General features: G+C 37.4%; 1 long non-coding RNA gene across 1 annotated transcript; it reads left to right on the top strand.

Annotated features, from left to right (window-relative positions):
- The first annotated feature begins 5,747 nt into the window (after nt 1-5,747).
- On the top strand, nt 5,748-6,176 carry LOC110874550. Its single transcript, XR_002556043.2, has 2 exons — nt 5,748-5,901; nt 6,124-6,176. It is a non-coding gene; the product is annotated as an uncharacterized LOC110874550 (long non-coding RNA).
- The last annotated feature ends 3,796 nt before the right edge of the window (nt 6,177-9,972 follow it).

Raw genomic sequence — 9,972 nt, 5'->3', positions numbered from 1 at the left:
GGAAATTCCACTTATCTTCAGTCTTAGAGTGTCGTATTATTAGAACTTGCTTCCATCATAGTTACCATTGCTGAGAGAAAACCGATAGTCACGAATAGGATTCCAAACCTGGGTAGTATTTTTTTATCCTTGATTTCACCTAAGTAGCCTTTAGCCTGCGTCTAGGTAATCTAGTTTGTCTTAGTTAATTCCTTTAGTGTAATTAGTTAAACACCCAAAATCCGATCAAACCAAATAAACCAGTTAAGTAATTAATTAAGTCAGAGTCTAGTGTAGCGTCGCTAGTGTCTCGTGGGTTCGATACTCGGACTTCATTAGGCTTTACTACGTACGATAGGTACACTTGCCTGTAAGTGGTCTAGCATTTAGAGAGTCTTAGTTTATAAATTTAAAACTAGGGTGTCTAGATTAAGTTAGTTTTAATTGACCACTTTTAGCACATCAGTTGCAAACAATGTCGTCATTTGGATCGTTTCACTCGCGCCCTGCTCATCGTAATCATGAGGATAAGCATATCGCTGCACTTATCGCCAAGCAAATTGCGAAAGTTATTCCGCAAATCCTTAGTGAGCTGAATGAAAATGGTAGCAAGTCCTCTGAAGAGTCCAGAACTGATTCTCCTAAGTCTTCTTTTAGCTTCAAGCAGTTCAAAGCCTGCGGCCCGAAAGAATTTCCAGTGAAGACAGGCCTACGACCGTGTTCCAATGGTTTGATTCGATCGAAGTCACCCTACGCCAGAGCAACTGTCCAGAAAACCTTCGCACTGTTAACGCCACCGGCGTCTTCCAATCCCGTGCTCTAGATTGGTGGACGGCCGAGAGCAACAAATGAGGGAATGATGCAGCTTACGGGCTGACGTGGGATGAGTTGAAGGACATCGTGATGCGAGAGTTCTGCCCTCCCCACGAGCTCCAAAAGTTAGAGGACGAGTTCTGGCATATCAAGCAAAAGGATGGCGATAACGCTGGTTTAACTGCTCTCTTTAAGCAGCTAAGCATAATCTGTCCAGGTCAAGTTTCTACGCCCGAAATCACCATCAAGAAGTATATCCGTGCTCTTCCGGATTGCGTGGCTGATTTCGTTCAAGCTGCAAAGACGTTAACTATCGAGTAAACCTTCTTACTCGCTGCTAAGATAAACGACAAGCGAGTCAAGGCTGGTTACTGGGATAAAGCCTCCAAGATTTGACTTCATTCCACCAAGAATAACTCAGATCTGAAGGATTTCCACAAGATTAAACATTGTTTTCACCTAGATCTAAACGTTTTCAAAGTTAAAAGGATTGAAAGAAACTTTTCCAACTTTCTTTCAACTCTTTTACACTCAATGCACTCAAAACCGATAGAATCGGAGCTCATTCAGGTCTTCTACTCATTTCTTAGTGAAGCATCGGTCTGAGATCTGGTTTCTGTCAAAGAGGCAACCGATTTCGGGTTAAACATGAACAACCGTCACGAACCAGTTGACAGGTCGGATTTGGGTGATTCCTGTTCGATCGGACGATTGGGACTTGGCGAGTTTACGTTGTTTAGTACGTTATCACACCGTCTTGAGCAAACTGCAAAACTTTCAGAAATAATCAAGTTCAAGACGATAAGATTCGTGGGACGGATTGTCGTCCGATCGGATAGCCATCCGATCGAACTACTATCCAATCAGATTGCACTTGGTTCCACCCTTAAACTTTTGTTTCAAATTTTTTAAAGATCGGAACGTCGAACTGATTGCCGTTCGATCGGATAGCCATCCGATCGAACGACCATCCGATCATGTGTCATTTGGAACTTCGATACTTGATCATTTTCTTAATTTTCAAAGAACATCAGTTTCTAACGGATTGCTATCCGATCGAGTAACAACCCTGCTGTGAACTTGTTCTTACTAAGTGTCCTGCCAATCGGATCGCTATCCGATCGAACGACCGTTCGATCGATGACCGTTCGATCAACGACCTGAAAGGCATAGATACTTCTTTGTTTTCAAAATGCTACAACGAAAACTTCAAAGTCATCATACACAAACACATCCTTCCCAAACGAATGTCAATCCATTCGAGTGACCATACGATCGGATTGCCATCCGACCGGATTACCGTTCGGCACTTTGACACTTTTCACCATTTATCGCGTCGTTCTTTGCTTATGCTATCGTTAACTATTCAGGCTAATCTATCAGCGCTCCCTTCAATCCAAGACAGTTATAATTAACTTAAACGCTATCAGTGAGTATACTCACACCCTTTTTGCTTTACGCACTTTTGGGTGTTACATGAGTTACTTATTCTAAATCACAATCGACACACAACGCAAATACTATTTATATGCTAACCGTTATTGCATGCTATGTGTTATTCAATGAATGCTTGTATGTTATGTTAACACAGTGATTGTTGCCTGACACCTTAGCAACGATAGTACTATAGTTTGGACTCAGCACCTGTCGTGGACAGGGGTTGTTATGGGCTTCACTTCACGTGTCCCAGTGGGGGTGTGTGTTGCGCATTCTACAACTTGCAGTCACGTCTGTGCATATTTCTCTGTCGATAACCTACTAGCTTTCACTTTGTTACATGTTGGTTATGCTTAAACTATTGCGAACTCTATTATACTATCAAACTTGTATGCTCACCTTTACACTATGTGTATTGACCTCTATTTTAACGTACGTGACAGGTGCTTAGGATGCTTGCTTGCTATTTGATGGAATTGAGCTAGGATGGAGTCTAGAAACAAACTAAATAAAAATCTGAGTTGTCGGAATGGATATTTGTCTTTGAGAACAATGTCTGTAATAATTGTTTTTATCTTATATGTTTGTGGTATGGGACATGAACCATTAATATATTATAACTAATATTTGTTATGAATTCTCCGGTACAATCTGTTTCGCTTAGTGCCGTGCCCCGATGATTCCGTAATCAGTTGGGGTGTGACACTAATGTTTCTCAACATGCGTGATTTGGTTTTTTAGTTTATAACGAGTGTGATTTTGAAATGAACGTGCGTTACCTGTCGAACTGGTCGTACGTTAAGCCGTAATGTATGTTAACTGGCCTCTGTATATGTATGTATGTATATATATATATATATATATAGGTCGGTTATCATACAAATGCCCTTATCGTACATTACGTACGCTACAATCTCAGCCGTACGATCATCTTCCCGCATTGAATTCACATGTTGTTTTTTTGTAACAATTTTGCATGTTGGTTTTTTAACATGCGATTTCATCAAAATTACCACATGCGAAATTGTTACAAAAAAACAACATGCTATTTCATCAAAATTATCACATGCGAAATTGGTACAAAAAAGCAACATGCAAATTCATCAAAAATTATCACATGCGAAATTGTTATAAAAAAACAACATGCTATTTCATCAAAATTATCACATGCGAAATTGTACAAAAAAACAACATGTGAATTCATCAAAAATTATCACATGCGAAATTGTTATAAAAAAACAACATGCGATTTTAAAATGCGGGAAGATGATCTGACGGCTGAGACTGAAGCGTACGTAATGTACGATAAGCAATAATGTATAGTACACTTTACCTATATATATATATATATATATATATATATATAGGGGACCGCTAGAATGAGAACCACCTCGAGTTGTAAGAACCGCGAGAACCACACCGTACGGGGCGAGGTGGACCAATTTTTTTTTTCAAAAACGTAGATGCATGTATTATAAACACATTCATAAAAAAAATTTAAAAAAAAGATGCCGTGCGTGTAGTTTTTTACACCACAAGTTTGTGGTTTACGAGTTCCGTAAATTTACGGAACTCGTAAACCACAAACTTGTGGTGTAAAAAACTACACGCACGGCATTTTTTTCAAATTTTTTTTTACGAATGTGTTTATAATACATGCATCTATGTTTCTGAAAAAAAAATTGGTCTACCTCGCCCCGGATCAAGTAGTTCTCGCGGTTCTTACAACTCGAGGTGGTTCTTATTCTAGCGGCCCCCTATATATATATATAACGAAAGGTTAACGTACAATAGCTCTTAACGTTCGACCGGTACGACCTATAATTATGCACGTTCATTTGTAAATTACCCACGTTATAAATTTCTAACCCTAATTACGCATGAAGAAGAAAAATCACGCGCGATTAGGGTTCATTTTAATTAGCTTGGGATTGATCAATTTCGTCTAATTCGTTTCAATTTTCTTTTCGTTTCAGTTCAAGTTGGTCATTGTTCGGTCAATTTCATCGAATTGTGTTCAAATTCATCTTTGATTTTGAAAATTTCCATGAAAATGACGGCTCAAAAAACAGCCCGTAGAACAGAGGATGCAGGATGTATGCGTGATTATATGTTCAATAATTATGCACGTTATTTTTTGACACAAAATCACACTTGGTTGGTTTTTTACCAAATGACACATGTTGTATCAATAAATATGCATGTTATCTTTTGGTTGGGTAGCGATCGCACATTAAGGAATACTAGTGTATTTGCGAACTGAGTGAATAAATCCTGGCCATTGATCTACACACGTGTATGGCCAGGATTAGTTCACTCAGTTCGCAAGCTACATTAGTGTTCACTCTTGAACCTAATCCTATATATATATATATATATATATATATAATTGCGCTAAAATAAGAACCACCTCCAGTTGTAAGAATCGTGAGAACTACTTGATCCGGGGCGAGTTGGACCAAACTTGTGGTGCTCAAAACTACACACACGATATTTTTTTTTTGAATTTTTTTTACAAATGTGTTTATAATACACATATCTACGTTTATGAAAAAAAAATTTGGTCCACCTCGCCCCGTACGGTGTAGTTCTCACGGTTCTTACAACTCGAGCTGGTTCTCATTTTAGCGGTCCTATATATATATATATATATATATATATATATATATATATATATATATATATATATATATATATATATATATATATATATATATAGGGAGCCGCTAAAATGAAAACCACCTCCAGTTGTAAGAACCGCGAGAACCAGTCTCCACCAATCAGATCTTGCCAACAATAAGGGTATATTGGTCATTTCCTTTAAATGTCTAATCTCTCCCCTCTCTCCTCTCTCCTCTTAATTAATGTTGCAGGCTTTCTTCTCTCATATCTCCTCTCTCTCTCTTTTTAAGTTGCAGACCTTCTTCCTCTCACCTCTCTTTATAATGTCACTTTAAACTCAATTGAGGTACACTTATTCTTCACGTTTTTTTCTTAAAGTATGTATGATATCTACTGGCTTTCTAAGATATTAAACAAAACTGAAGAACATACTGCAATCGACTTGGCTCATTCCTTCGAAGAAGAGAAATGTGAAGATCCTTCAATCCATTAATGGGATTATCAGTCCATCGAGATGAGAGAGAGACAGAACTCCGGCGGATCTGGTTCAGGCTCGCCGGAGTCCGATCATCTTCACGGTAGAAATGGCCCTCTAGTTTCTCCGACGACCCCCAAACGCCGGCGACCACCTCTCCGATCAACCCTCTCTCATCATCTCTGATTAATCAGCACCAAATCCTAACCCACCTCTCCCTTACACTCCGGAAGCCCACCTCCACCGATTACCAACAACCACCTCCGATTTGGGGTAGTGAGCTCCGATTTGGAGTTTAGGGTTGGATGGTGGTGGTTCTGACGGTGACCGATGGGACCTGTGTTGTTATCTCCGGCGGTGTTTTTAATGTTATGACCTGTGTTGTTATCTTCGGCGGTGGTGGAGTGTCGATGGCGGAGGTGGTGGGTGCTCGATGACGGCGGTGGAGTGCCGATGTTGGAGGTGGTGGGTGCTCGATGATGGTGGTGGAGTGTCGTTGTCGGAGGTGGTGGGTGCTCGATGGCAGGTGGTGGGTGCTCGATGTCGGAGGTGGTGGGTGCTCGATTTGATTTTGGGTATGTACATCATTTTGTTATTGTTGATGGGGTTTTCTTTGATTTGATTTTGGGTATCTACATCATGTTTGGTTGTTATTGTTACTGGGTTTTTGTTGGGTTTGAATCTGGGTTTTTGTTGATGAACTGGGTGCTTTTTTGATGAACTGGGTTTTTGTTGGTTTTGAATCTTGTTGGTTTTGAATCTTGTGGTTTGAATCTGGTTTGTTCTTGTTTGATCAGTGACTGTGGGGTTGATATGTTTTGGATTGGATGGCGATGATGCAAAAAAAAAACTAGATTTTGATGACGATGGCGCGGCAAGGACGGCGGAGGGTAGGTTTTTGAACCTGCAACTCCACTTTGCAGCCTTTTTGATTATCGGAAAATCTGAGCCAAACCACGTTTTTTTTTGAGATGCACTTTGTTTTGATGTTGTTGTTTCAAAAAAAAAAAAAAAATGAGGCGTCGCTGACGATAACAACCTATCTGAGACACCTACCGAGTTTGCGATTTTCTGGGTGCATTTTTGTTTTGCGATTTATGGGTGCGTTCGTTTTAACGTAAAACGTAAAAACGTAAAAAGTTTTACGCAAAACGTAAAAAGTTTTACGTAAAAATTTCATGTAAATCGTAAAACATAAAAATTTTACGTAAAACGTAAATTTTTTAACATAAAAAGTAAAACGTAAAAAGTTTTACGTAAAATTTTTTGTTTGTTGGGTTTTTTTTAGGCGTCGATGATGAAAACAATATATCCGAGACGCTTCACCGAGTTTGCGATTTCTGGGTGCGTTCGTTTTTTCCTAAAAAAGTTTTTGTAAAAAAAAAATAAATCGTAAACTTTTTGACGTAAACCGTAAACTTTTTAACGTAAAAAGTAAAAAGTTTTAGGTAAAACGTAAAAAACGTTAATGTAAAAACGTAAAACGAAAAAACGTAAAAATTTAACGTAAATCGGAAAACGTAAAAAGTTTAACGTAAAACGTAAAAAGTTTTACGTAAAACGCAAAAAGTTTAACGTAAAAAAAACGCCGCTTGAAAAAATCGAGCGTAAAACGTAAAATGTAAAATTTTTAACGTAAAACGGAAAAACGGCGCGTGGAAAAAACGACGCGTGAAAAAGCCGGGCGTAAAACGTAAAAAACCGACGGGTAAAACGTAAAAAACCGACGCGTAAAACGTAAAAAACCGGGGCGTAAAACCTAAAAAATCGGGGCGTAAAACGTAAAATAACGTTAACGTAAAAAATTGGCGCGTAAAATGTTTAAAAAACGTTAACGTAAAAAACCGGGGCGTAAAATAACGTTAACGTAAAAAATTGGCGCGTAGAACGTTAAGCGTTTTACGTAGAACGTAAAACGTAAAAAGTTTAACGTGAAACGTAAAAAGTTTAACGTGAAAGGTAAAAAGTTTACGTAAACCGTAAACTTTTTTATCGTAAAACGTAAACTTTTTTATCGTAAACCGTAAACTTTTTTATCGTAAAACGTAAACTTTTTTGACGTAAAACATAAAAAAACGGCGTGTTAAAACGTAAAAATTTTAACGTAAAACGTAAAAAAACGGCGCGTTAAAACGTAAAAAATTTAACGTAAAAAAATGGCGATTTTCTGTTGCGTTCGGTTTTGCGTAAAAACGTTTTTTTGTAAAAAAAAATTAAACCGTAAATTTGTTAACGTAAACCGTAAACTTTTTATCGTTAAACGTAAAAACGTGAAGCGTAAAAAGTGTTACGTAAATTTTTTCGTAAGTTTTACGTAAAACGTAAAAAGCTTATCGTAAGTTTTACGTAAACTTTTTCGTAAGTTTTTCGTAAAACGTAAAAAGTTTAACGTAAAACGTAAAAACCTTTACGTAAAACGTAAAAAGTTTAAATTTTTAACGCAAAACGTAAAAAGTGTACAAACAGGGCGCGTTAAAAAAAGTGAAAAAAATGGCGCGTTTAAAACGGCGTGTAAAAAAACGACGCATTAAAAAACGTGGAGAAACGGCGCGTTTTAAAAAAACGACGCTTGAAAAAACGGCGCCTAAAAACGCGCAAAAAAACGGCGCGTTATAAAACTTCGGAAAAACGGCGCGTTAAAAAACTTCAAAAAAAGGCGCATTAAAAAACTTCGGAAAACGGCGCGTTAAAACGGCGTGTAAAAAGCGTATAAAAAATTTGGCGCGTTAAAAAACGTGGAAAAACGGCGCGTTTAAAAAAACGACGCTTAAAAAAAAACGGCGCGTTAAAAAACTTCGGAAAAACGGCGCGTAAAAAACGTGTAAAAAACCGCGCGTTAAAAAAACGCCGATTGAGAAAAACGACCACTTAAAAAAACGGCGCGTTAAAACGGCGCGTAAAAAACGGCGCGTTAAAACGGCGCGTTAAAAAAACGCCGATTGAAAAAACGACGCCTTTAAAAAACGGCGCATTAAAACGGCGCGTAAAAACGGCGCGTGAAAAACGGCGCGTGAAAAACGGCTCGTAAAAAACGGCGCGTGAAAAACGGCGCGTAAAAAACGGCGTTAAAAACGGCGCGTTAAAAAATCGATGCGTTAAAAACGCCGATTGAGAACGGCGCGTTAAAAAACGGCGTTAAAAAACGGCGCGTTAAAAAAACGGCGCGTTAAAAACGGCGCGTAAAAAACCGGCGTTAAAAAACGGCGCGTTAAAAACGGCGCGTTAAAAAACGGCGCGTTAAAAACGGTGCGTTAGAAACGGCGTGTTAAAAAAACGCCGATTGAGAAAAACGACGCCTTAAAAAACGGCGCGTGAAAAACGTTGCGTAAAAATCGGCGTAAAAAACGGCACGTTAAAACACGGCGTTAAAAACAGCGTTAAAACGACGCGTTAAAAAACGGCGTTAAAAACGGCGCGTCAAAAAAACTTAAAAAGTTTAACGTAAAACTTAAATTGTAAAAAGTATAAAAATCTTTAAAAAAAAATATGAATTTAAAAATGTTTTTAATAAAGAAATTATGTTTAAAAAATAAAAGTAATAAAAAGTAATTAATTAATAAGACAAAAAAGGTAATTTAAAATTAATATATATAAAAAGACAAAATAGAGTTATTTTACTTAAATACCCTTTTGAATTATAATATTAAAGACATAATAAGACAAAAATCTTTTAATATTAATATTAACTACTTTTAATCACATCCATCCATCTAGTTGATCTAAAGGCCATAAAGTGGTTCTCATGGTTTTTACAACTAGAGGTGGTTTTCATTTTAGCGATCCCCTATATATATATATATATATATATATATATATATATATATATATATATATATATATATATATATATATATATATATATATATATATATATAGGTAAAGGATCCTGTAAAAAGTGGCTAAAGTGTAAGAAGTGTAAGAAATAATCTGGTGTTGACATGTGTCCATCAATTATATTAATGAATAAGGGTAATAATGTAATTTACTCCTAATAGTAGTTAAAATCAATTAAAGGAAATTAGATCATGTGTTAACTATTTTAGGAGAAATTTTAGGAAATATATTATTTCTTACGATTCTTTCTCCCCCATCCCCACCAAAACCATAGCCCCCAAGATGAAACAACCTGCCTCTCTCTAGACTCCGGTCACCGAAGTAAAGTCCGACGACCTTCTCCGGCCGTATTTCTGGCAAGCCGACACCCACAAAAGCTCCTCCCTTCTCTCCGGTGAAACACCTTCTCACCACCATGAGACACCGTAACACCCTTTCTATTCTTATCTTTTCGACACAACCCCCCAACATCTTTCGCAAAAACCTTATACAATGTTTTTTGGATTCCAGATAAAACACCATGACTTGAATCATAGTCATGGTGTTTTAAAATCTGGGAATGTTTTGTATTGATAAAACACCATGACTTGAATCATAGATGTTTAAAACACCACGCCATGAACAATGTCTCTAGATAAAACACCATGACTTGAATCATAGTCATGGTGTTTTAAAATCTGGGAATGTTTTTGTATTGATAAAACACCACGCCATGAACAATGTCTCCAGATAAAACACCATGACTTTGATCATAGATGTTTAAAACACCACGCCATGAATAATGTCTCCAGATAAAACACCATGGCTTGAAT

This window comes from Helianthus annuus, chromosome 9, assembly GCF_002127325.2.
Source record: "Helianthus annuus cultivar XRQ/B chromosome 9, HanXRQr2.0-SUNRISE, whole genome shotgun sequence".
NCBI lineage: Eukaryota > Viridiplantae > Streptophyta > Magnoliopsida > Asterales > Asteraceae > Helianthus > Helianthus annuus.
Note: the sequence above shows the minus strand (reverse complement) of the source record. Positions and strands in the feature narration are given on the sequence as shown.